Source organism: Herpailurus yagouaroundi, unplaced genomic scaffold, assembly GCF_014898765.1.
Source record: "Herpailurus yagouaroundi ecotype Mexico unplaced genomic scaffold, PumYag 195, whole genome shotgun sequence".
Classification (NCBI taxonomy): domain Eukaryota; kingdom Metazoa; phylum Chordata; class Mammalia; order Carnivora; family Felidae; genus Herpailurus; species Herpailurus yagouaroundi.
The window spans coordinates 9,425,666-9,453,053 of NW_024412426.1; the positions used below are offsets into that span (position 1 = coordinate 9,425,666).

Here is a 27,388-nt window from a genome sequence, read left to right on the forward strand (position 1 = left end):
AGGAAAGCTTCTTTGAAGTGGGGAGGGACCAGCAGGGTTTGTTATCATGCAGATCACCTCACTGATGCCGATCAGGAAATTTCAGATTGACTTAATTTTTTTTAAGTAGGCTCCACACCCAGTATGAAGGCCAGCTTGGGCTTGAACTCATGACCCTGAGATCAAGAGTCCGAGGCTTAATCAACTGAACCACCGAGGTACCCCCAGATTCACTTTTAAATTTTTTTTTCAACGTTTTATTTATTTTTGGGACAGAGAGAGACAGAGCATGAACGGGGGAGGGGCAGAGAGAGAGGGAGACACAGAATCGGAAACAGGCTCCAGGCTCTGAGCCATCAGCCCAGAGCCCGACGCGGGGCTCGAACTCACGGACCGCGAGATCGTGACCTGGCTGAAGTCGGACGCTTAACCGACTGCGCCACCCAGGCGCCCCTCAGATTCACTTTTAAAAGGTCACATTGTTGGGGCAACTGGCTGGCTCAGTCAGAAGAGCATGCCACTCTTGATATCAGGGTCATGAGTTAGAGCCCCATGATGGGTGTTAGAGAGTACTTTTAAAAATAAATAAAAGGCCACATTCCTGGGATAGGGTGAAATTGTAACTAAATCTTGGTTTGTTGTTGTTGGGGGCAAAGGACTCCATTTTGGATTTCTCTTTTTAACACTTTATAGGAGTTGACACTCAAGTGAGGCTTAGTCAAGTGAAAACTGACATCCAGAAGTCAGTGCAAAAAAGTTCTGTGTTGCTAGAGCTTGTTGCTAGGGAACAAGGGCACAGGTGTTGTTTGGCAAGATGATCTTCCCTACGATGCTACTTGGCTTTGCCCCTGCTTTTAAGAGAGTTGCCTTTACTGGGGGCAGAAACTAATTGTCTCAGGGTCCTTGGGAACTATTTTAAATCAGCAAAGTTTATGATTGCTCAGAGCAAGCATTCTCAAATAGTCCCCACAGCTCTCATTATTTATGGTCTCATGTCTCCTTGACAGTTACATCATCTGTTTTCATTGATAAGCTGCCAGCCAGGCCCCTCAGCAGCTGAGTTGCTGAGTTTTGATGGGCGAGAACAGATGAGATGATGATGTCCTGACACAACTTCCTTCATTCTTATATCAAAACAACTTTACCTCTGAAAACAGTTTGTCCTTCTCATAAACAAGTGGACTTGACATCATACCAAACCAGTACACAACATAGGCAGAGCTGGAAGAATCTGGACTGTCTGGCCATTGGGGGCCAGAAATAATATCCTTGGATGATAGATACCTGGGAGGCTGGAGAAGCCTAGGACCCCCGTCAGATAGCCAATCCAAATGAGCACAACCTGTCACAAATTTAAAGCTGCCTCCTGACAAAGACTTTCATGTGGAGGGTTCCCTACACCCTGAGGCAATTCAGGTGACTGGGTTCTGAACAGAATTTCACAGGCTTGGAGCATCCCCTGTAGCCCTAGTCCTGCTGATGAGGCGTGGACTGCATGTGCCCACTGCGTGGGTCAGAATAGCCTGGAACGAGGCAATGTTGAAGGAAGCCAGGTCACAGGATGGGGCTATTCAGAGTATGAGTCAGCAGCCTAATATGCACAGCCTACGAGCCCGTATGGAGTTTTCCCCACAAGGCAGAGCTGAAGGTTTTCCATCTGCTTTGCCAGGGAGGGAACACTGGCAGGACAGGATATCCTCCATTTAGACGTATCTGGGAGTCCTGGTCCCTAGAGAAGCCTAGGACACCATTGGCTGCAAGTTCACATGGGGACCATTGCCCATTTGCAGCTTTCACACAGGGTGATTTTTGAAAGGTGGGCTCCCTCCATGCTAAAAGCTATGAGGGTGATTGGAGCCTGGCGGGAGTTTGACAAGTTTAGAGAGCAGCGTCTGCCCAAGTCCAGCTTCTGGGTGCATAATGCACTTGTACAGGCTACACAGGTAAACCAGGGACATGGAACAGGCAATGTTGGGCAAGACCCAGTCACCTGAGGGGGCTTTGGAGGTAACGGACATGTGCCTAATCCCAAACTTTCACCTACACAAATAGACGTTCTCACTGAAGGCAGATCTGGAGTAATCTGGAGTGCCTGATCAGGTTTAATCAGCAGTCTGGCTAGAGTATCCTCTAATAAGGACACCTGGCAACCTTGATTACTGCAGAAGCCCCAGAACCCAGCGGACACTAAGTCTTCATGGGCTCTGCCCAGCTCCCATTTCAGAGGCTGTTCAGGGTGTTAGGTCCCTGCACCCTTGAGACTGTGCAGGTGGTTGGGGATGGGTCTCAGCTCCCAAGGCCTGGTGGCCCCAGCTGCTGAAGGACAGCTAATGGGGTACATACTCCTCATGATGTGGGCTGTGCAGGTTAATGTAGCCGTGGACCTGAGAAAAGGTGAGTGTCTTGTAAGGCCAGGTCACAAGAGCAGACTATTAGAAGTACCAGGCATCTGTCTAATTATAAGGCTTCACCTAACAAATGTGTATTTTCCCCTTTAAGCAGAGCTGGAGAAATCTGGGCGGCCTTACTAGGACCAGCTGGAATGCCCCCTTATAAGACACAGCTGGGATCCTTAATTGCTGGAGAAGTCAGCTCCCTATCAGACAGTTCGAACGGGGCCTGACAGTTCCCAGTTTAACTTAGGGCTTCAGAAAAATTTGGGGGGGGGGGTGTGGGTTCTCTCCACCCTGAAGGCTATCAGGTGATAGGCAACTGGTTCGAGCCTCACAGGCCTGGAGGATTCCAACAGCCAAAAGCTGGCAGACGGTGTGGAATGTACATTACAGCTGGCAGGTCATGATTGCCAGCGTCCCGGAACAGAGCATATCAGGTGAGACCGGGGCACAGGAGGGGGGATTGGGGGTACAAGGCATCGACCTCATGCATAAGACCTACCTATGCATTGTGCGATTTTTCCCTCTGAAGGTAGAGCTGGATGTTTTCAACTGCCTTGCCCGGGTGGGGACCTGCCAGCAAGACAGCTTACCTTTCATTTGGAGACACCTTGAAGTCCTGGTCCCTAGAGAAGCCCAGGACCCCATCAGGCAGTAAGTCCACATAGGGACTGACTATCACCCATTTGCAGCTTTCGGCTCAGAGCAATTTTTAGAAGATGAGCTCCCTCCATGCTGAAGACTATGTAGGTGATTGGGGCCTGGCCAGAGGTTCACAAGCTTGGAGGGTCTTATCTGTGTGGTGCTTACAGGGTGGGGACTGTGCATGTGTGGGTCACCAGGTGAGGGTAGCCAGGGACCTGTAAAACGGTGAGTGTCATGTGAGGCCTGTCCACCAGGACACAGGTACTTGCAAGTACCTGGCATGTGCCTAATGCAAGCCTTAACCTACATAAATGCACATATCTTGTGCCTGAAGACAGAGCTAGAGGAATCGGGACTGCCTTGCCTGAGTGGGGCCCAGCAGGATGGCTAGGGAATCTCCAGTAAGTGACACCTAAGAGACTTGATTACTGGAGAAGCCCAGGACCCCAGCAGGCAGCCAGCCCAAAAGGGGACAGACAGTCACCACTGTAAGCTGGGGCTTCAGAAAGATTTTCAGGTGGTGGCCACCGTCCACCGGAAGACGACTGAGGTGGCTGAAGTTTGGCCGGAGCTCCACAGGCCTGAAGTGCCCTGGGCAGCACTATACTAGCTGGCAGCATGCAGGCCACACCTGAGCAGCCTGCATAGGTCAGTGTAGCCCTCTGAAGCCCAAGACTGGGGGTGGGGATTGTAAGTGCACAGGCCCTGCAGGTCAGGGCAGCCCAGGACATGGAACAGGGTAATATTCCACAGAACAGGGTTACAGGAGGGGGCTCTTGGGGGTGTCAACCAAAAAATAAAATTGCAAGTTATTTTGCTAGCAAAATGAGTTTGTTTGGGAATAGCAGAGGAATTGCAATTCAGGACAAGCAAACGATGGCAAGCCACAGGCAAGTTGGAAGAGACAAAAGGAAGGTCAGCTTTTATTAGGTTTTAGGAAGAAACTGGGAGGGGGGGGTTGAACAAAATTTCATTAGAGGAAAGTTCAAGGTTGTGATGGTTTTTCATTGGCTGTAAGAGGTGGTCAGTGCACTGTTGCTGGGTGGGGAGAGCTCTTCCTTCCTCAAATGCAGGAAAGAAACTCCTATGTGGAAAGTGTCCTCCCTTGCTGAGATAAGAGTTCTCTTCCTTCCCCTTGCTGGTTATGCAGGCTGCTCCCTCTTCAGGGATGCCCCTGAATATTTAGTAAGGTTTCCTTTACTCAGTTTCACAGGGGTAGCTGGATTCTGCCTAATTCCAACCCTTAACTTCCACAAATACAAATAACCCCCCTGAAGGCAGGGCTGGAGGGATCTTAAGTGCTGTGCCTGGGTTGGCTGGGGGGGTTGGAGGAGGCACTGCTGGCTGGGATGTTCTCCCATAAGAGACACCTGGGAGGATTGGTTGCCGTAAAAGCTCAGGGGGTGTTTGACATGAAGTCTCCATGGGGTCTGTCACTTATTTTAGCAATCGCCTCAGATGATTTTGACATGATAGGTCTCCTCCACCCTTGAGTAATGCAGGTGGTTAGGGATGGCCCGGAGAGCCCTAGGTGCACAAAGGGGACATTCTGGGTTTATCGCATATGTGCAAACCCCACAAGTTAGAGTATCCAGGGACCTGTAACAGGGCAAGTGTCAGGGGAGTCTGGGTCACATGAGCTGGGTAGGGGTACCTGGGTTCTATCTTCTTCCAAAGTTCAGCCTATGCAAATGTACATAGTCTCCCTGAAGGTACAGATGGGGAAATCTGGACTGCCTTGCCAGGGCATGACTGGTTGGGATGGCCAGGAGTCTTGATTGCTGGAGAAGCCTGGGACCACATCAGGGAGCCAGCCAGTCCAAATAGGGACAGACTTGCTGGATTGAAGTTGCTACCTCAGGACAGCCTGGGGGGAGGGGAGTGCTCCCTCCACACTCCTCAAGCCTCCTTAAACCATTGAGGTGGTTGCGTTATGGCCTGGAGTGTTTCCTGCATCCCAAGGCCAGGTGACATGGTATGAAGTGCACTGGCATGAGCTCCACAAAGTAAGATAGCCAGGGACCTGGAACTGGGCAATGACTGACAAGGAGGCTGGTCATAGGAGGGATGCTACTGTGGGAACAAGGCATCAACCTAAGGCACAAGGACACCTACCCATTGTTTAATATTCCCTCTGAAGATAGAGTCGGAGGTTTTCCAAATGCCCTGCCAGGGAAGGGCCATGCCTGCAGGACAGGGTGTCCTCCAATGGGAGACAGCTGGGAGTCCTGTTCCTAGAGAAGCCTGGGACCACATCAGGCAGCAAGTCCACATGGGGACAGGCCATCACCAGGTTAAAGCTGCCACCTCAGACAGATTTTCAAGGTTCCTTGCATCCTGAGGCCATTCAGGTAGTCGGATTCCAGCCAGAGTTTCAGAGCCTGGAGAGCCCTTTACAGCCCAGAGTTCACTGACAGAGTGAGAAGTACACAGGCTGTGAAAGTGAAGGCAGTCAGCTACCTGAACTGGGCAGTGTCAGGAGAGGCTGGGTCACAGGAGGAGGCATTCTGGGTTACAAGGCATTGGCCTAATGTGCAACGACAACCTACCCATTCTGGAATATTCCCCCAGAAGGCGGAGCTGTAAGTTTTTCAACCGCATTGCCATGGAACAGCCATGCCAGCAGGACGGGGATCCTCCTTTGAGAGACACCTGGGAGTCCTGATCCTAGAGAAGCCCTGAATCCAACAGGCAGGAAGTTCACATGGGGACTGTCACCCCTTTGCAGCTTTCTGATTAAAGCAGTTTTTCAAAAGGTGGGCTCCCTCTACACTGTGGTTGGAGCCTGGCCAGGGTTTCACAGACTTGAAAAGTCCGGTCTGTTCAAGGCTGGCTTACAGGATGCAATTATGCATGTGTGTCTCCCCCAAGTCAGGGTGTCCAGGTATTTGGAACAGGGCAAGCATCCAGGGAGGGCAGCTCATAGGTTCAGGCTCTTGGGTTACATGGCATCTGCCTAATTACCAGCCCTAACCCAGCACAATGTCCCACGGAAGGCAAAGCTAGAGTAATGCAGCTTGCCTTGCCATGGCTGAATAAGGTTACCTAGCCAGGGTATCCTCCAGTAAGATGCCTCTTAGAGGTTTGATTACTATAAAAGTCAGGGACCACAGTGGACAGTAAGTCTAAATGGGGACTGAAGTAACTAATGCCCACCTCAGAGCCATTTTCAGGAAATGAGCTCCTTCCACCAGTGTTTTTTTTTAAATTTTTTTTTCAATGTTTATTTATTTTTGGGACAGGGAGAGACAGAGCATGAACGGGGGAGGGTCAGAGAGAGAGGGAGACAGAGAATCGGAAACAGGCTCCAGGCTCTGAGCCATCAGGCCAGAGCCTGATGCGGGGCTCGAACTCACGGACCGCGAGATCATGACCTGGCTGAAGTTGGACGCTTAACCGACTGCGCCACCCAGGCGTCCCAACCCACCAGTGTTTTAAATGTATGTTTGAAATGCAATGGTTGGAAATAAATTTTAGTTCCACAGTTCTGGAGGGCCCCAAGTACCCAAGGGTGACTTTCAGGGCATGTACTGTGCATGTGTGGATCATGTAGGTCATGGTAGCCAGGAACCTGAAATAGGGCAAGATTTGGCAAAGAGCAGGTCACAAGAGTGTGGAATTAGGGTATTTGGCATCTCCCTAATTCTAAGCCCTAACCTACACAGAAAGTGCATATTCCCACTGAATATAGAGATGGAAGAATCTGGCTTGCCTTTCCAGGGTAGAACCAAGTAGGGTTCTGTGGGATACCCTCAAATAAGAGATACCCAGGAGCCCTGATTGGTGTAGGAGACTGGGACCCCAGCAGACATTAAGTCCACATGGGAACTATCTCATTTCAGCAGCCACCTCAGTAATTTTCATGAAATGGGCTCCCTCCAACATTGAAGCTATGCAGGTAGTTGTAGAGGGGCCTTAGCTCCACAGTTCTGGAGTGCCTGGGTTGCCCATGGGCAGCTGACAGGATACATACTGCGCATGTGTAGGCACACAGGTCAGGCTTGCCAGGGACCTAAAACAGGGCAAGTGTCTGGGGACACTGGGTCATAAGAATGGGTTATTGGCAGTCCCTGGCATCTGTCTAATTCCAAGCATTAAGCTACACAAATGTGCATATTGCCACTGAGGGCACAGCTGGAGGAATCAGGTGGGATTTCTGGAGTGCCCTCTGAAAAGATATACCTGGGAGCCTTGATAGCTGGGGAAACTCAGGATCCCATCAGGTAGCCAGTCCAAAGGGGGACTGACAATGCCAGTTTAGGATGGAACCTTGGAAATACGTTTTGGGATGAGCTATCACCACACTGAATGCTTTGCAGATGGGGCACTGACCAAAGCTCCACAAGACTAGAGGGTTCTGGTTGACCAAGTCTAGATGACAGGAGACATACTGAGCATACATGGGATGCTCAGGTAAGGAAGCCAGGACGTAGGCAATGTTGGAGAATCCCGGTCTCATGAATGGGCTTTTGGAAGTCTATGGCATCTGGCCTATTGCAAACCCTAACCTACACAAATTTACATGTTTTCCTTGAAGATAAAACTATTAATCTGGACTGCCAAGACTGAGCCAGGTGGCCTGACTAGGAAACGTTTACTAAAGGCATCTAGGAGCCTTGCTTGTTGGTAAGCCCAGGACCCCGTCAGGTAGCTGGTCCAAATGGGAGCTCTTTCCACCCTTAAAGCTAATGCCTCAGAAAGACTTTTTGGGATTCTGCACACTCTGCCCTGTAATGCAAGTGGATGAGGACCATTTGGAGCTGCAGAGGCCTACAGTGCCCCAGCTACCCAAGGCTGACATGTACATACTGCACATCGCAGGCTGTACATGTCAGGGTAGCCAGGAACCTGTTGCAGGAAAAATATGGGCACAAGCCCAGTCACATGAGGGGGCTGTTTAGGGTACAAGGTATCTATTTCCAAGCTCGAACTTAAACAGATGTTCATATTTCCCATGAAGGCAGATCAGAAGTAAGACGTCCTGCCTTACCAGGGTAGGTCCTGGCAGATGGCCAGATGTCCTCCAATAGGAGACACCAGTTACCTTTGATTGCTAGGGAAATCTGGAACCTCATCAGAGAGCCAGTCCAAATGTGGACTGCCTTTCTGTTTAAAGCTGCCTCCTCAGAAAGACTTTCAGGTAAGGGATTCTTCCACCCAGGGAGCTCTGCAGATGTTGAGGAAGCTATGCTCATGTTGAGCCTGAGCTTCACGTGCCTGGAGGGCCTTGGATTCCTGTGGCTGGATATTGTGGGGCGGGGGGACATACAGCATATGTGTGGGCCATGCGGGTCAGGACAGCCAGAGACCTGGAACAGACCAAGTATTGAAAGATGGCATGTTGGCTTTTGTGGATTAAAAGCATCTGCCTAATTCCAAGCCCTAATCATCACTAATGCACATATTCCCCCTGAAGTTATGGTTGGAGGAAACTGGATGCCTTTCCAGGGTGAGGCTGGGCAGTCTGGCAGGGGTATCCTTCAGTAAGAGACACCTGGGTGCCTTGATTGCTGAAAAAAATTGGGTCCTCGTCAGAGCGGCTAGTCAGATGTAGACTGACTGCTTACAATTTAAAGTTGATGCCTCAGAAGGTTTTGAAGGTAGGTTCCGCCTTCCCTGGTGGCTATATAGGTGGTATAGACCAGCCCAGCCTCCACACCGGAGGGCCCCAGCTGCAAAAAGTGGCTGTTAAAACGCATACCACGTACATGCCTGCTGCACAGGTCTGGGAAGCCAAAGACCTAGAACTGAGCAGTGTCTGGAGTATCCTGGTCTAAAGAGCAGTCTCTTGAGGGTCCACGGCATCTGCCTCATTCTAAGTCCTAATCTACACAAATGTGCATATGGGGGTCAGGGGTAGTCTGCCCCAAAATGTGCCATTTTGGCATATTGATCATTTTGAATTAGAAGTCATTTAATAAATAGCCAGTGCAAGAAGAACACCCAAAGCCCCTCTTGTCTCAAGAAAGCAGGAAATAGATCTCTCATGTGAAAGATACCCTTCCTGTACAGAAAGTAGAAAGACATCATTAACACCAGAAATAGTGAATTCAGAGCACAAAAGGCTATTTACATAAACATTGTTACTTTTACTAATTACTACCCCAGCCCAAATTCTGTTTAGAATTCCTTACTAATTGAAGGTCTCAGACATAAATTTTGTTTTTACTGCCATTTCCTCAAGTTTATTGTAATATGAAAGCTACCTGCTCAGTCATTTCTTTGGGTCTCAATTTTAGTATTGAGCCTCCATGCACAGTTAATTAAATTTTGTGTTATCTCCTGTTAATCGGTCATATGTCCATTTAATTCTTAGGCCAGCTAGAAGAATCTTGAATAATAGAAAAAATTTTTCCTCCACAACAGTCAGCATAGTTGGCAGGATAAACTTTCCTAGCGGGATACTGCTGCAGCTGAGAGATCCTGGGACATCTGACAAAAAGCCAGCAAAAGGTAGGAATTCTTGCTATATCCGCCCCTGGGAGAGTCCTTTTACTCTCTAAATTTAGATCAGCAGGAGAAAATATTCATGGAACTAGTTCCTTGGGCTTAGCAACTCTGGTAAATTGGTAGCATACCCTTGGTTTTCTTCCAGAGATGGTCACAGTTTTTCTTTGTATTCGTATCATTTGTCATAAAAAGGAATTGCCATAGAGGAAGGCAGGTATGGGATCTATCAGCCTTCTGTTTGAACCAACCTCACAAAGTGGAGAGTTCATGATTCTCATAAGGCTGGAGTCTGTTCAGACAAATTTTGCTGTGGTTCCTATATGTAAAAACTGGATGAGGTTTTTCATTTCGCCTTGTTCTATGTCCTAAGAGCCTGGCTTTGTGACCTGTGAGAATATTCTCTCTGGTCTCCACCATCAGGAGGGTATATTTACTTGGGTGTACCTTAGTGGCTGATGAAACTGACCAGGGTTTCAGGACACATAATTGCTAGCAGTATTGATGCTAGCTCTCAGGAGAATTTCTCATAAGAAGTCCCAGCCCTGGGGCCCCTGGGTGGTTCAATCAATTAAGCAACCGACTCTTGATTTTGGCTCCGGTCATCATCTCACAGTTCATGAGTTCAAGCCCAGCCTCGGGCTCTGTGCTGGTGGCACAGAGCCTTCTTGGGATTCTCTCTCTGTCCCTCCCCCAGTCACATTTTCTCTTTCTCTCTCTCTCTCCCTCTCTCTCAAAAAAATAAATAAGAAGTCCCAGCCCTTTAGGGACCTTTATTATCTTAACCTTTGTTGTTTACTGGTGCTGGAAACGTATCAGTAGCATGTGCCCAGCATCACAAGTTAGCAGGTCTGTGATTGGGGGTGTCTCAAGTTTCCCTGGGACCAAAGACACCATGTTCACTACACCACCCAGTAGTAAGCCAGTACAACAAAGGCTTTTGCTTTCTTAAACTATTTTTGGTAGTAAACTTTTGGATCTTTGGGTCCACATCATCTATGCCCTCTCCAGGGATACCTCTGGCATCCATGGTCTAAGCCTGGAAAATTGCCTCCAGGTCATTCCATAAAAAGGCTTATGGGTAGCTATTGATGATAAGTAAGATCCTACTTGTCAATGGCTGGACAATGGATCCTTCAAAATGGCTATATTTGAAAGAAAAAAAAAAATCCTTACAGAGCTCTCAAAATTGTCTTATAAGTAAGTATGACAGCTAGCCTTAGGGATTCCCTTGATAAGATGAAAGAAAGGAAATTAGACTTAACACAGAAAGTAATGTCCACACCTAATGTCAATTTCCCTTCTCGCAATCTGGTGTCATCTGCCTGTTTTAACTTCCCTTTCTCTACATGATTTACAGGGAGTGCTCTGGACTGATCTCTAGGTTCAAAGTGTACAGGTTTCTCATATAAATGCTGAAACCGAGGAAATAAATTTAATACAAGCTCCTGGGACTGGTAGTAAGGCTGGCTTTGTGCCTACTGTTCAGGGCCCTGTTATCTGGCTCTGCCAGCTTCAGACGTTCTTCTGCAATGTCCTTCACAGATGTATCCTAGACCCCCACCAAAATGAAGTTCATGTCCCCTGAACAGCAGATCTTTTAGATTATACAGCCCTTTACCTCCACTTTCAGAAGATCTTACTCAATTAGAAATTAGAAAAATTAATGGCCATTCTCAACATTCTCCTCACAGATAAAACAGGCGACCAAAATCTCCTACAAAAGATCAACAGAAGGCCATGTTTCGGGACTAATAGAAACCAATGTTGAATTGTGTATTCAGAAACAAGGCTTTTGTTGAAATGCTCTATACAGACCTTACAACGGCATAAGTCTTTTGATACCTATTTTAGTTAAAAGTCTCTCTAGTATAAAGTAGCAAGTTTGATTAAAAAGGTGAGTCAGTCCCCTAATACTTAGGCTGTAATTCAGGTCTTTGGGGGCAATTAAAAAACCTGTCTTTGTCTTGTAAATCTCTGCAAAACCAGAAATGTAACTCTTTACTAATGTATCTTTACTAACCTCCAAACCTCACCTATTTCTCTCAAAATGCTGGTAGATAAAGATGAGGATATTGAAGCAAAATTGTCCTGTACTTCTAAAAGGTATATTACAATTACCCTGAAACTCTTAGAAAAAAAAAATGCATTCTTTCTCTGTTCCCCAAAGTTAGAAATCTTACCAAGTCTTTGAAATGTAAACAGTCCACAGTTATGTGAGTTTGAAGGAAAAAAGGCATAGAGGCCTTTTTAAAATCCACACAGCTGAGGGGCACCTGGGTGGCGCAGTCGGTTAAGCGTCCGACTTCAGCCAGGTCACGATCTCGCGGTCCGGGAGTTCGAGCCCCGCGTCAGGCTCTGGGCTGATGGCTCGGAGCCTGGAGCCTGCTTCCGATTCTGTGTCTCCCTCTCTCTCTGCCCCTCCCCCGTTCATGCTCTGTCTCTCTCTGTCCCAAAAATAAATAAACGTTGAAAAAAAAATTAAAAAAATAAAATAAAATAAAATCCACACAGCTGAAAGGGATCTTGTGCCCAAACTCTATCAGCACAGCCTTCTTGAGGTTACTTCCAGGGACAAAGAAAAATCTTAAAAGTCATCTCCACATGTGTATGTATATACATTATATATATGGTATTTTTCTACCTCTGGAAGGTATTGCCAAAATTAATTCATAAAGGAACTCCATTTACTTGGCTTAAAAAATTTAAACACTTATATAAATCCAATATTCATAAAATTCTCAAATAGAAACACTAACAAATGAATTTTAGGTTTATATGATCTGGGAAAACATTTAGTATTAAAACTAATTTAAGATTGTTGGTTTATTGAAAATAGACCTGTCTTTAAAAAAAAAAAAGATATGTCTTTAGAGTTATCAGTATTAAATATAATACTTTTATTCTATCCAGGTTTATTAATCAAATAAGTTCATGTTATCCCTGTAACAAAATTTGTCAGCAAAAAATAACTTAGAATAATAATTTGTCTAATGTCTCATGAAGTTTTTGTGGGTAATCTAAACATAATTCTTGGGAGCAAAGGATTTAAATAGATGTAAGTAATATAAATATTTATAGATTAAAAAACAACAATGGTATTTTATGGTATACATACTTAAAAATAGCTTCCAAGGTGCCTGGATGGCTCAGTTGGTTAAGCCTCCAACTTCGGCTCAGGTCATGATCTCACATTTGAGCTCTGTGCTGACAGTTCAGAGCCTGGAACCTGCTTCCAATTCTGTGTCTCCTTCTCTCTCTGCCTCTCCCTGTCATGCTCTTTCTCTCTCTCTTTCTCTGTCAAAAATAAATAAACATTAAAAAAAATTTTTTTAAATAGCTTCCAAAAATTTTTGGTAACCTGGAACTATACAATTTTGCTAAGTTAGGTGATAATTTAAATTCATTGAATATCCACATTATTTCCAAATAAGGTAAAATAGTGAAACATTAATTACTGAATGTAGGTTTATCTATTTTGGTCTTCCCAATTAAAAGAAACTAAAAGGGGGTGCCTGGATGGCTCAGTTAAAGCATCCAACTGTTGATTTTGGCTCAGGTCATGATCTCACGGTTGGGGAGTTCAAGCCCCTTGTTGGGCTTTGTGCTGACAGCACAGAGCCTGCTTGGGTTTCTCTCTCTCCCTGAGCTCGCTCTCTCTATCTCTGTCTCTCAAAATAGGTAAATAAACTTAAAAAAAATAATAAAAATACATTTTGGGTTTGTGAGTAGACATGTTTTATGTTTATTTGAAAGATCATACTATGAAGAAGCACATATTTCTAGAATAAAATGTATTCATAAATTTGCCAATCAAAAAAAAGCAGGTGTAACAGTTTATAATTGGTTACTACTAAGATCTCACTAGAAATTAGTTTCTGAGAGTTAAGAATTTTAATTAATATGAGTCCTCACTTTGGCAGCACATATGCTAATTAATATGTGTGGTTAAAGCTGCTAGAAATAAGAAAGGAAACATCTCCATATAAAATAAAAAGGAGGATGTATGCTTTCAGTTAAAAGAAGGTATGAAAAATGGAAATGCACTTTTTTTTTCAACGTTTATTTATTTTTGGGACAGAGAGAGACAGAGCAAGAACGGGGGAGGGGCAGAGAGAGACGGAGACACAGAATCGGAAACAGGCTCCAGGCTCTGAGCCATCAGCCCAGAGCCCGACGCGGGGCTCAAACTCCCGGACCGCGAGATCGTGACCTGGCTGAAGTCGGACGCTTAACCGACTGCGCCACCCAGGCGCCCCCTGGAAATGCACTTTTGTTGAGGGGAGAAAAAAAGTAAGTTTCTCCAAACAGGCTGGAAAAGAGAGATAACATGAGACAAAGCCTTAGTGTAAAAAAGAAAGTTGTAAACGGTTTATGGAAAAAGAATCTTTGAAAAGGAAATTTATATCTGGTTAATACTGGCTAAGATGGGAGTAAATTTTTTTTTGTACTGTGTGTGTTCTTTTTTAATATGAAATTTATTGTCAAATTGGTTTCCGTACAACACCCAGTGCTCATCCCCTCCTCAATGCCCGTCACCCACTTTCCCCTCCCTCCACCCCATTAACCCTCAGTTTATTCTCAGCTTTTCAGAGTCTCTTATGGTTTGGCTCCCTCCCTCTTTTTTTTTTTCCTTCCCCTCCCCCATGGTCTTCTGTTAAGTTTCTCAGGATCCACATAAGAGTGAAAACATATGGTATGTGTCTTTCTCTGTATGGCTTATTTCACTTAGCATAACACTCTCCAGTTCCATCCACGTTGCTACAAAAGGCCAGATTTCATTCTTTCTCATTGCCAAGTAGTATCCCATTGTATATATAAACCACAATTTCTTTATCCATTTATCAGTTGATGGACATTTAGGCTCTTTCCATAATTTGGCTATTGTTGGAAGTGCTGCTATGAACATTGGGGTACAAGTGCCCCTATGCATCACCATTCCTGTATCCCTTCGGTAAATTCCTAGCAGTGCTATTGCTGGGTCATAGGGTAGATCTATTTTTAACTTTTTGAGGAGCCTCCATACTGTTTTCCAGAGTGGCTGCACCAGTTTGGATTCCCACCAATGGTGCAAGAGGGTTCCCGCTTCAAGATGGGAGTAAATTTAAGTAAATGAGTTTTCATATCAAAAGTACACTGATGCAAAATTAAAACTGGGTTTTCTCTTTGTTAAAAAGCAAAGTTTTCTTGGGGTGCCTGGGTGGTTAAGCATCCAACGTCAGCTCAGGTCATGATCTCATGGTTCATGGGTTCAAGCCCCGTGTCAGGCTCTGTGCTGACAGCTCAGAGCCCGGAGCCTGCTTCGAATTCTGTAGTCTCCCTTTCTCTGTATCCCTCCCCCATTCATTCTCTGTCTCTGTCCCTGTCTCTCATAAATAAATAAATAAGTAAATAAATAAAGTTTTCTTGGACTGTCAGTTTGCTTTTAAGACATTGTAAAAAGTTTTTTCCTTTTCATGTTTTAGTTATTATTGAAGTATAATTGACATACAATGCTACATTAGTTTCAGGTGTACAACATAGTCATTAATTCTATACGTTATTCACCATAATAAGTATAGTCACCATCTGTCACATACATTATTACAATATTGACCATATTCCCTGGGTTGTACTTTTCATCTCCATGACTTATTTTATAATTGAAAGTTTGTACCCATTAATTCCCCCTTATTTTGGCCAAGCTCTCCACTGTCTCCTCTCCGGCATCCACCAGTTTGTTTCTTGTATTTAAGACACTGTTTTGTTTTTTAGATTCCACATATAAATGAAGTCATAGATTTGTCTTTCTGTCTGACTTATTTCACTTAGCAACATTCTCTAGGTCCATCCATGTTGTCACAAGCGGTGAGATCGCATTCTTTTTTATAACTGAGTAATAGTCAAATACACACACATACACATACATACCATATTTTCTTTATCCATTCATCTATGGATGGACACTTGGGCTTCCCATGTTTTGGCTATTGTGAATAATGCTGCAATAAACATAGAATGCATATATCTTTTCAAATTAGAGTTTTTGTTTTCTTTGGGGAAATAAAGGAAATTACTGGATCATACAGTATTTCTATCTTTTCATTTCTTGAAGAAACATCCTTACTTTTTCCACAGTGGTTGCACCAATTTACATTCCCACCAACAGTATAAGAAAGTTCCCTTTGCTTCATACCCTTGCCAACACTTTTTTTTTTTTGTCTTTTTGATACTAGCCATTCGACTGTTGTGAGGTAATACTTCCTTATGGTTTTGATTTGCATTTCCCTGATCATGAGTGATGTTGAGCTTCTTTGTATGTGTCTGTTGGCCACCTGTCTGTTTTCTTTGGAGAAATATATATTCAGGTCCTCTGCCCATTTTTTAATTGGATTGGGGTTTTTTTGGTTTGTTTTTTGTTTTTTGGTGTTGACTTATATAATTTCTTTATATATTTTGGATATTACCCTTTATCAGATCTATCATTTGCAAATATCTTCTTCCATTCAGTAGGTTGCCTTTTCATTTTGTTAATGAAATGTGCAAAATGTTTTTATTTTGGTGTAGTTCCAATAGTTTGGGGTTTTTTTCCCTTGTCTAGAGAGACATATCCATAAATACGTTGCTCAGGCTGATAACAAAGAGATTACTACCCATGTTTTCTTTCATGGTAGATCTTGATTTCTTTCACATTTAGATGTTGATTCCATTTTCAGTTTTTGTGTATGGTATAAGAAAGGGGTCTAGTTTCATTCATTTGCACGTAGCCATCAGTTTTCCCAACAACACTTATTGAAAAGCCTGTCTTTTACCCATTGTATATTCTTTCCTCCTTTGTCATAGATTAATTAATCATCTATGCACGGCTTTATTTCTGGACTCTCTATCCTGTTTCATTGATCTATGTGTCTATTTTTGTGCCAATACCATACTGTTTTGAATACTGTAACTTTGTGATATACCTTGAAATTTGAGACTGTGATACCTCTAGTTCTGTTTTTCTTTCTGAAGATTGCTAATGCTATTTGGGAGTATCTGCTATTCCATACAAATTTTAGGACTATTCTAGTTCTGTGAAAAGTGCTCTTGGTATTTTGATGAATCTGAACGCGCATGAGTAGTATGGGCATTTCAACAATGTGGTATCACTATTTGTGTCATATACAATTTTTTTCATCAGTTTCTTGCAGGTTTCAGAGTATAGGTCTTACACTTCCTTGGTTAAGTTTATTCCTGGGTACTTTATTCTTTTTAGTGTAATTGTAAATAGGATTATTTTCTTAATTTTTATTTCTGCTACTTCATTATTAACATGTATAAATTCAACATTTCTTTTTATTAATTTTTTTTAATGTGTATTTATTTTTGACAGAGAGAGAGCATGAGCGGGGAGGGGCAGAGAGAGAGAGAGTGACACAGAATCTGAAAGAGGCTCTAGGCTCTGAGCTGTCAGCACAGAGCCTGATGCGGGGCCTGAACTCACAGACAACGAGATCATGACCTGAGCTGAAGTTGGACGCTCAACCGACTGAGCCACCCAGATGCCCCATTTAAAAAAAAATTTTTTTAATGTTTATTTATTTTTAAATGCAACATATTTCTGTATGTTAATTTTGTATCCTGCAACTTCACTGACCTTATTTATCATTTCTAATAGGTTTTTTTTTTTTTTGGTGGAGTCTTTAGGATTTTCTATATATAGTGACAATTTTGCTTATTCCTTACCAATTTATATGCCTTTTAATTCTTTTTTAAAATTTATTTATTTCAATTTAATTTAGTTAACATACAGTGTAGTAGTGGCTTCAGGAGTAGAACCCAGTGATTTATCACTTACATGTGATACCCCGTGCTCATCCCAAGTGCCCTCCTTAATGCCCATCACCCATTTAGCCCATAGCCCCAACAACCTTCCCTCCAGCCACTGTCAGTTTGTTCTCTAAGAGTCTTAAGAGTCTCATGGTTTGCCTCCCTATCTGTTTTTACCTTATTTTTCTTTCCCTTCCCCTATGTTCCTCTGTTTTGTTTCTTAAATTCCACATATGAGTAAAATCTTATGGTATTTGTCTTTCTCTGACTATTTCACTTAGCATAATACCCTCTAGCTCCAACCATGCTGTTGCAAATAGCATGGTTTCATTCTTTTTGATCACTGAGTAGTATTCTAGTGTGTTGATGGACATTTGGGCTCTTTCCGTAATTTGGCTATTGTTGATAGTGGTGCTATAAACTTTGAGGTATATGTGCTCCTTTGAATCAGCATTTTTGTATCCGCAGGATAAATACCTAATAGAGCAATGGCTGGGTCATAGGGTAGTTCTATTTTTAATTTTTTGAGGAACTTCCCTACTGTTTTCAGAGTGGCTGTACCAGTTTGCATTCCTACCAGCAGTGCAAAAGTGTTCCCCTTTCTCTGCATCCTCGCCAACATCTGTTGTTGCCTGAGTTGTTAATTTCAGCCATCTGACAGGTGTGAGGTGGTGTCTCATTGTGGTTTTGATTTGTATTTCTCTGATGATGAGTGATGTTGAGGATCTTTTCATGTGTCTGTTAGCCATCTGGATGTCTTCTTTGGAAAAGAGTCTATTCATGTCTTCTGCCCATTTCTTCACTGGATTACTTGTTTTTGGGTGTTGAGTTTGACAAGTTCTTTATAGATTTTGGATACTAACCCTTTATCTAATATGTCACTTGCAAATATATTCTCCTATTCTAATAGCAGTCAGCTTACCCTGCACCACTCCCCTGCAATTTTTTTCTTTGCCATGTGGCTGGGATTCGAAACCTGAAGTCTTAAAGGACCTGGCACTGTGCAGATCCACTCCCCTCCTCTGGAGTAGAGCCTCTCCATGCTGTGTCTGAAATCCTGTCCCTGAAAAGCAGTCCCACACCTGCACAGTATGTGGAATCTATGGTGTAGCACCCCTGAAGGTTACATTCCTCTGGGTGCATGTCTGTCCCCGGCCGATGAAAGGCCTTTGACTAGTGCCTGCAGGGTTTTTGTCCTTGGGAAGGCAATATGCCCTCTTCCAAAAGTACTCCAGGAAGGGGAATGTTCTCTCCCAGTGCACCCCAGAGATCCCCACATGACACTATGCACTCCAGGGCCAGCTCCCTACTCCCCAGGTGCGCTCTCCCCAGAGAGGTTTTTCTCTTGTGCGAACTCAATGCTGCACTTCCTCAACCCCTCTCTCTTTCTCTCCCTCTGTCTCTCCATGAAAAGGGTTTCCTTCCTTCCACAGCACTGCTGTTTTTCTCTCTCTTAATTCACTTCCACACACCTACTACCTGTCAAACTGTCTCCCTCCAATTGTGGGGATCCTTCTGCCACTCCAGAGGTCAGTTTTCTGGGTGTTCCAAGTGATCTGACCTCAAGGCAGTTGTGTTTGAGGGGAATGGAAAGCTTAGGGTCCTGATACTTTTCCACCATCTTAACTCCTCCCACCCTAATTATTTTTCATGTCTGATTGGTATGGCTGGGAATTCCAGCATTACGTTGAATAAAAGTGGTGAGTGGATATTCTTGTCTTGTTCTGATCTTAAAGGAAAAGCTCTCAGTTTGTCAACATTGAGTATGATGTTAGCTGTGGGTTTGTCATATATGGCCTTTATTACGTTGAGGTATATTCCCTCTAAAACCCACTTTGTTGAACATTTTTATCATAAACTTGAATTTTGTCAAATGCTTTTTTGGCATCTATTGAGATCATATGGTTTTTACTCTTTCTGTGGTTAATATGTTTTAGCACACTGATTTGTGAATATTGAACCACACTTGAATCTCTGGAATAAATCCCACTTGATTCTTGTGAGTTATCCTTTTAATGTACTGTTGAATGCATTTTGCTAATATTTTGTTGAGGATTTTTAAATCTATGTTCATTAGAGATATTGGCCTGAAGTTTCTTTTTTTATCATAATTTGGATTATGGCATCAGGGTAATACTGGCCTCATAAAATGTATTTGGAAGTTTTCCTTCCTCTTCTATTTTTTTGGAATGCTTTGAGAATAATATGCATTAACTATTCTTTAAATATTTGGTAGACTTTATCTATGAAGCCATCTGGTCCCAAACCTTGGTTTGTTCCCAAGTTTTTTGATTACTAATTCAATTTCATTACTAGTAATTGGTCTATTCAAATTTTCTATTTCTTCCTGATTCAGTTTTGGAAGATTGTAGGTCTTTAGAAATGTATCCATTTCTTCTATTCCAATTTGTTGGCATATAATTTTTCATAGTAGTCTCTTACAATCCTTGTATTTCTGTGGTGTCAAATGTTATTTCTCTTCTTGCATTTCTGATTTCATTTGAGTCCTCTCTCTCTCTCTTTTTTTTTTTTTTCTTGGTGAACAAAACTGGTTTATCAATTTTGTTTCTATTTTCAAAGAACTAGCTCTGGTTGATCTTTTCTATTGTTTTCTTTGTCTATTTCATTAGTTTCTGCTCTAATCATTATTTTTTACTTCATTCTACTAGCATTAGGTTTAATTTGTTATTTTGCAAGTTCCTTTAGGTGTAAGTTTAGGCTTTTTATTTGAGATTTTTCTTATTTCTTGAGGAAGGCCTTTGTACCATAAACTTTCCTATTGGAACTACTTTTGCTGCATTCTAAAGTTTTTGGGCCATTGTATTTTCAATTTTTTGTTTCCATGTAATTTTAATTTCATATTTTATTTTTTCACTGACCCTTTGGTTATTTAGTAGCATGTTGCTTACTCTCCATATGTTTGTGTTTTTCTCATAATTGATTTCTAATTTCATACTGTTGTGGTTAGAAAAGGTGTTTGATATGATTCCAAACTTATTCAATTTATTGATACTTTCTATGTGGTCTAACATATGGTAACTTGTGGTCTGACATCTACCCTGGAGAACGTTCCACGTGCACTAGAACATGGAATGTTCTGCATGTATCTGTTAGGTCCATTTGGTCTAATGTGTAGTTCAAAGTCAATGTTTCCTTGGCGATTTTCTGTCTGGATGATCTATTCATTGATATAAGCAGGGTGTTAAAATTCCCTACTGTTATTGTATTGCTGCCAATTTCTCCCTTCATGTATGTTAATAGTTGCTTTATGTATTTAGGTGCTCTTATGTTGGATGTATACATATTTACAATTATTATATCCTCTTGTTAGATTGATGTTTATCATTATGTACTGCCTGTCTTTGTCTCTCGCTACAGCCTTTGTTTTAATTTTTTTTAATGTGTATTTATTTCTGAGACAGAGCATGAGTGGGGGAGGGGCAGAGAGAGAGAGACGGAGACACAGAATCTGAAGCAGGCTCCAGGCTCTGAGCAGTCAGCACAGAGCCCTACGCCCGGCTCAAACTCACAAATCATGAGACCTGAGCTGAAGTCGGTCGCTCAACCAACTGAGCCACCCAGGCACCCCTACCGTCTTTGTTTTGTTTTGTTTTGTTTTGTTTTGTTTTTGTTTTTTATTTTATGTTTTTTGAGAGAGAGAGAGAGAGAGAGAGAGAGAGAGAGAGAGAGTGCAGGCGAGGGGCAGAGAGAGAGGGAGACACAGAATCAAAGCAGGCTCCAGGCTCTGCGCTGTCAGCACAGAGCCGGACATGGGGCTTGAACCCATGAACCGTGAGATCTTGACCTGAGCCGAAGTCGGACACTTAACCCACTGAGCCACCCAGACACCCCTACAGTCTTTGTTTTAAAATCTATTTTATCCAATATAAGTATTGCTACCCTGGCTTTTTTTTTCCCCCACTTCCATTTGCATGGAATATCTTTTTCCATCCCCTCACTTTCAGGCTGTATAAGTCTTTAGGTTCGAAGTGAGTCTCTTGTAGGCAATAAATAGATGGGTCTGGTTTGTTTATACATTCATTCACTCTATGTCTTTTGATTAGACTATTTAGTCCATTTACATGTAATTATTGATAGGTATATATTATTGCCGTTCTATTAGTTGTGTTCTAGGTGTTTTTGTAGCTCTCTGTCCCTTTCTTCTTCTTTTACTCTCTTCCCTTGTGGTTTAATAGCTTTCTTCAGTGTTAAGCTTGGATTTCTATTTTTTGCTTATCTGTTATAGGAGTTTGACTTTTGGTTACCATTGGGTTCATATATAACATCTTACTTATATAGAAGTCTATGTTAATTCGATGGTTACTTAAGTTTGAACATATTCTAAAAGCACTACATTTTCCTTCCCGCTCCATGTTTTACGTATGTAAGGTCATATTTCACGTGTTTTTATTTTGTGTATTCCTTGACTAATTTTTGTAGATATAATTTTATTATTCTTGTGTTTTAACCTCCATACTGGCTTAATAAGTGATTAATCTATCTTTACCAAATGTATGCTTTTAATTAAAAATTTTTCCTTTCATAATTTTCTTCTAGTTATGGCCTATTCTTTCCATTTAAGAATTTCTTTTAATATTTCTTGAGAGGCTGGGTTAGGAGTGATGAACTCCTTCACTTTTGGTTTGTCTGGGAAACTCTTTATCTCTCCTTATTCTGAATGATCTTGCTGGGTAGTATATTCTTGGTTGTATTTTGGGGTTTTTTAGCACTTTGAATATATCATGCCTCTTTTTTCTGGCCTGCAAAGTTTCTGCTGAAAGGTCAGCTAGTAGCCTTCTGGAGTTTCCATTGTGTGTAACTGTTGTCCTTTCTCTTGCAGTTTTTAAAATTCTCTCTTTATCTTTACATTTTGCCATTTTAATTATTATGTGTCTTGGTGTGATCCTCCTTGGGTTCATTTTCTTTAAAACTTTCTATGGCTTCTGGACCTGGGTGCCTGTTTCTTTCCCCAGATTAGAAGAGTTTTCAGCTATTAAGTCTTCAGATCAGTTTTCTGACCCCTTATTTCTCTCTTCTACTTCTGGAATCCCTATAATAAAAATGTTATTATGCTTGATGATGTCACAGAGCTTCCTTCACATGTTCTCATTTTTTATTCTGTTTTCTTTTTGTTGTTCTGCTTGTTTGCTTTCCCCTACCCTGTCTTCCAGATCACTGATCTGTTCTTCTGTAACCTGTAATCTACTATAGATTTTCTCTAGCATATTTTTCATTTCAGCTATTGAATTCTTCAGCTCTGACTGGTCCTTTTTCATTTTAATTATTTAATTTAATTTAATTTTAATAACTACTTAATTTAATTTCTGTCTCTTTGTTCTCATTGAGTTATCATTGAGTTATCCACTTTTTTCTCAAGTCCAGTGAGTGTCTTTATGACTATTAATTTGAACTGTTTATCAGATATATTGCTTATCTCCATTTCATTGAGGAGTTTTTTTGGTGTGGTTTTTCCTTGTTCATTCATTTTGGACATATTCCTCTGTCTCTTTTGTCTAATTCTTTGTGCTTATTTCTATGTATTAGGTCAGCTATGTCTTCTAGTCTTGAAAACAGTGGCTTTGTGTAGAAGAAGTCCTGTGGTGCCCTATAGCATAATTCCTCCCCCACCAAATCACCAGCTTCAGGTACTCCAGGGTGTCCCCTGGTTGGACTGGGTATGTCCTCTTGTTGTGGATGATCTTCAGTTGCCTTCAGTCCAGCCAGCTGCAATAACCCACTTTGCCTGCTGTGGGCATAGTGGACAGGGTTTACTCCTTGTTCTGTTCAGACACCTGCCTGTGGCCACTGCAAGCTTATTGGTGGGTGGGGCTAGCAGTGGGCCTATTTGTCTTGCAGTTCGTCTCTGCCATCGCTGCAGGCCCACCGAAGGGAGGGCTTTTCCCTGTGCAGCCAGCTAAGAGATCTGGCTGCAGAAATTGTCATGTGTGCTGACATGTGTTGCCCACTCCAACCTCATCTTCAGCCTCCCACCCCCACCCCCAGGGCAAGAGTCATTTGAAGTGGTACCTGTCCAGGCCAGGTCTGTCTGGTATGTGGGGCAGGAGCCACTTTGCAGGGCCTTATACTGATTTGCATAAGTTTAAAAGCATATGATCTCCTTGTAACAGGACATTATTGGAAGCATTGTTTAGACTCAGATATAACCAGTTTTAAGGAACCAGTGTTGACTTTATAGAGCCAATAAAGCCCCTTGGAAAAACAGCCTGATACATTGTTTATAGGATTCTTAGCAGCCTTACTAGGTAAGGAAACAAGATTACTTCCAAGCAAATGCAAGAACCTCTGAATATTTTGAGAACCACAAGAAGAGAGGAAGTAACACAAATCTATGTGTATTACAGGCAGTCTGATGGCAAGTATTTGGCCTTTTACCCTTAAGAGACTTAAAATTTCAATCTGCATATTTCCTGTGAGAAGTTCCAGCAAAGCAGTTATAAAAGAGTCTATCTCATCAATTGCTATTTTGTACTTATATAAATGATCAGGTCAGATTTATTAAAACTAAATTTATTTTGCAAAAAAAAAATGTTAATTTGGCTAGCTTTAAAAATGTGGTCACTTCAGGGTGCCTGGGTGGCTCAGTTGGTTAAGTGTTTGACTTCAGCTCAGGTCATGATCTCACAGTTCATGAGTTCAAGCCCACATCAGGCTCTGTGCTGATAGTTCAGAGCCTAGAGCCTGCTTTGGATTCTGTCTCTCTCTCTCTCTCTCTCTCTCTCTCTCTCTCTCTCTCTCTGTTCCTTCTCTGCTTGCACTCTCTCTCTTTCTCAAAGATAGATAAATATTTTTTTTAAATGTGGTCACTTTAGAGAGAAAAATTATGTTTTAGTAACACCCCTTTGTGGATATTAGATTCTATTTCTATTAATCATCTTTGAGGTTCTGTAAATGAGACTAGATACTGAATTCTTTTATTTTCCTCCCGTGTCTGGCTACACAACTCTCAAAAATAACATTTTCCATTTTCTCCCATCGTTTCAACTTAAAATCATTGAGAACTAAAACTTCCCTTTTTCCTGAAGCCCTACAAACTGAAAATGAATGACCTGATATAAACTTCAGGGAAATCCCCACAATAGCTTGAATATAGATAATCTTCATGCTTGTTGTTCTATAGGCCATTCAGAAATATCACCAGAGACCATCAAACTACAGGCAAATTTATAAGATTGACAGTGCCTCTCTGAAGATGCTTTGAGCTGAACTTCTATACTGTTATTTGTGGATAGGCCCACATTCCACAGGCCTGGAAGGCCCTGGCCAGCCAGGTTCATAGTGCACATGTGTGGGCTATGCAGGCCAAGCTAGGCAGAGATCTGGAACAGGGCAATTGTTGAGAGAGGCTTGGTAACAGGAACCGGCTATTGGGAGTCCATGGTAGCTGCTTCAGTGCAAGGACCAACCTACACAAATACACATAAAGTTAAAGCTGGATGACTCTTAATAGCCTTGCCAGGATTGGACCAGGAGGGCTGACCTGGGCATCCCCCCCGCCTCCATTCCCATTGGAGTTGTGATTGCTGGAGAAGTTCTGGACCTCATGAGGCAGCCAGCATGAAAAGGGGACTAATTGACACCAGTTTAAAGCTGCTGCCTCAGAAAGATTATGCAGAGAGGCCTTTCTTCACCCTAAGGTCATTTTGAAGGTTGAGGTTCAGCCAGAGCTCCACAGGCCTGGAGTTTCCCTTGCAGTCCAGAGTCAGGTGGCGCAGGAATGACTGTACATATGCATAGCATGAAGGTCAAGGTAGCTAGGGACCTGAAGCAAGGCTATGTTGGGTGAGGCCAGGTCACAGAAGCACTCTACTGGGGACACATGGCATCCTCCTAGTTCCAAGTTTTCCCTTGCACAAGTGTGCATATTCACACTGAAGCAGAGCTGGAGAAATCTGGACTGCCTTGCCAGGTAGGGATGGGATGGCTGGCCAAGGTACCCTCCAGTAATAGACTGAGGAAGCATCCCAGAAGTCTGGAGCAGCCTTGACTCTAATATCAGGAAGCCAGTCCAAAATGGAGGTTGACAGTCACTAGTTTAAACCTGCTACCTCAAATTCTGGGGGATTGGATTCTTTCCACTATGGAGGCCAAGTAGGTGGTTGTGAACAATCTGAGTTTCACTGCCCTGCAGGGCCCCTGCAGCCAAAAGCCTACTAGCAAGATGTGGACTGCACATGCATGGAAGGTACAGGTCAGGGTACCCAGGGATATGGAACAGGGCAATGTACTGTGAAGCCAGGTCACAGGACAAGGCTACTGGGGATACCTGGCATCTGCCTCATTCCAGCCCTAACCTATACCAATGCATATATTCCCCTGAAGGCAGAGCTGGAGAAACATGTACCACCTTGCTAGGGCTGGATTAGGTAGGCTGGCTGACATATTTTCCAGTGAGAGACTTCTGGGAGCCTTGATTGCCACAGAAGCCTGGGACCCAGCAAACAGTAAGTACACATGGGGACTGACTGTTGCCCATTCAATGGCCACCTCAGAGTGATTTTTAGGGGATGGGTTTTCTCTGTCCTTGAGGCAATGAGGTTGGATGCTCAGGACCTACCTGAGCTCCACCATCCTGGAGGTCCCCAGCTGGCCCTGGGCAGCTGACAGGGTGTGGACTGCTGATGCCAAGTGATGCAGGTCAGGGTATCCAGGGACCGGGAACATGGCAATGTTGGTTGAGGCTGTGGCACAGGAATAGGCTTTGGAGGTACCGGGCATCTGCCCAATTTCAAGCCCTAACCTACACAGATGCACATATTCCTCCTGGAGGCTGTTTTGTTTAGGGAAGCAAATAATGCTCACAGACTGATTTGTCTTTGCCAACAATGTAATTTTTGTTTTTAATTTAAGTGTTATTTACTTTGAGAGAGTGAGCAAGAGAGAGCAGAGGAGGGGCAGAGAGAGAGGGAGAAAGAGAACCCCAAGCAGGCTCCATGCTGTCAGCACAGAGCCTGAGACAGGCTGAAATCGAGAGTTGGACACTTAACAAACTGAGCCACTCAGATGCCCTGCCAACAATGTATTCAAAGCTGATTTACTGTGCAAACCTCACAAGCCAATAGCACACAGGATAATGTCTTTTAATAAGCTAATAAAGAAGTCTACTTCAAACCAATGTCAGTTGAATCACACTATTGTTCCAGGCAAGGAGAGATGGAAGCAGTCAAGTCCAAAGTTAGTTGATATGTACCTTTATCAGAGTTGGTACCTGGCAGAGACCGCTTACCCAACCAAGAACTGAGGTCCAGCCGCTAGTACAAAAGTAAACGTCCTGTGTTGTTAGAGTAGATTGCTAGGGGACAACTGTGCTAGTGTTAATGGGCAAAATGATCTTTGTGAGAGGTCTCTGTACAACTTTTTCCACTGCCTGTGAAAGAGTTGCTTTTACCAGGCAGGAGTTAATTGCCCCAAGGTCTTTAAGGGCTATCAGTTCAACACAGTGTAGTCTCGCCCTGACCAATGAATCCCAGATCATCCTCACAGACCCTCAGCGTTTATAGTCTATATGCCCCCTTGCCATAATTGTTTCTTTATGTTTTTATTAATAAGCCCCCCCACTACTGGACTCCCTCAGCAGCTGAGTTATTGAGTTATTTTCAGTGAGAACAGACGTGTTAATAACATCCTGACTCCACATATTTTTTTCTTATATTGAAACAACTTTGCTCCTAAAAACTTTTTTTTGTCTTTGTCATAAACAAGTGTATATGAAATCATATCAAACCAATATACAACATCCCGTCATTCCAAATTGCTCACATGCTAATTAATACTAAGGGTGTAATGCCCAATGCAAATCTAAGCTCACAAAAATACCATTCCACCTTGATTCCACATCACTTACAATCTTAATCACAAACAGTCATATTTTGGGAGTATTTTTCCCTTGATGCACATTCTTTTACACCACAGTTTAATGACCAGTTTAAACAACCATGTCAACATAAACATAATAAAGAACTCTTTAGCATGGTACCACATTAAAGACCAAACAACAAAAACTTAACCTTATTAAACCACTCAGTTTAACTTCTTGACAAATATATACCCAGGAAGAGACCATTTTTATAATGCTCCAGGTTATAAGCTTGCATAGCATTATTAAACACACATTCAAT

At 42.8% G+C, this 27,388-nt stretch overlaps 1 long non-coding RNA gene across 5 annotated transcripts in view; it reads left to right on the forward strand.

Moving 5' to 3' along the window:
• The first annotated feature begins 470 nt into the window (after window positions 1-470).
• The window catches only part of LOC121011814 (uncharacterized), a 56,111-nt gene continuing 29,193 nt past the window's right edge, over window positions 471-27,388 (forward strand). For 2 of the 5 annotated variants that reach the window (XR_005781777.1, XR_005781776.1), the window contains exons 1-4: window positions 471-2,809; window positions 2,905-3,026; window positions 7,703-7,818; window positions 9,388-9,470. This is a non-coding gene — a long non-coding RNA (uncharacterized LOC121011814). Of the gene's footprint in view, window positions 2,810-2,904; window positions 3,027-7,702; window positions 7,819-9,333; window positions 9,471-27,388 lie in introns of all 5 variants that reach the window. The other 3 variants (XR_005781779.1, XR_005781780.1, XR_005781778.1) reach the window with 3 other exon arrangements.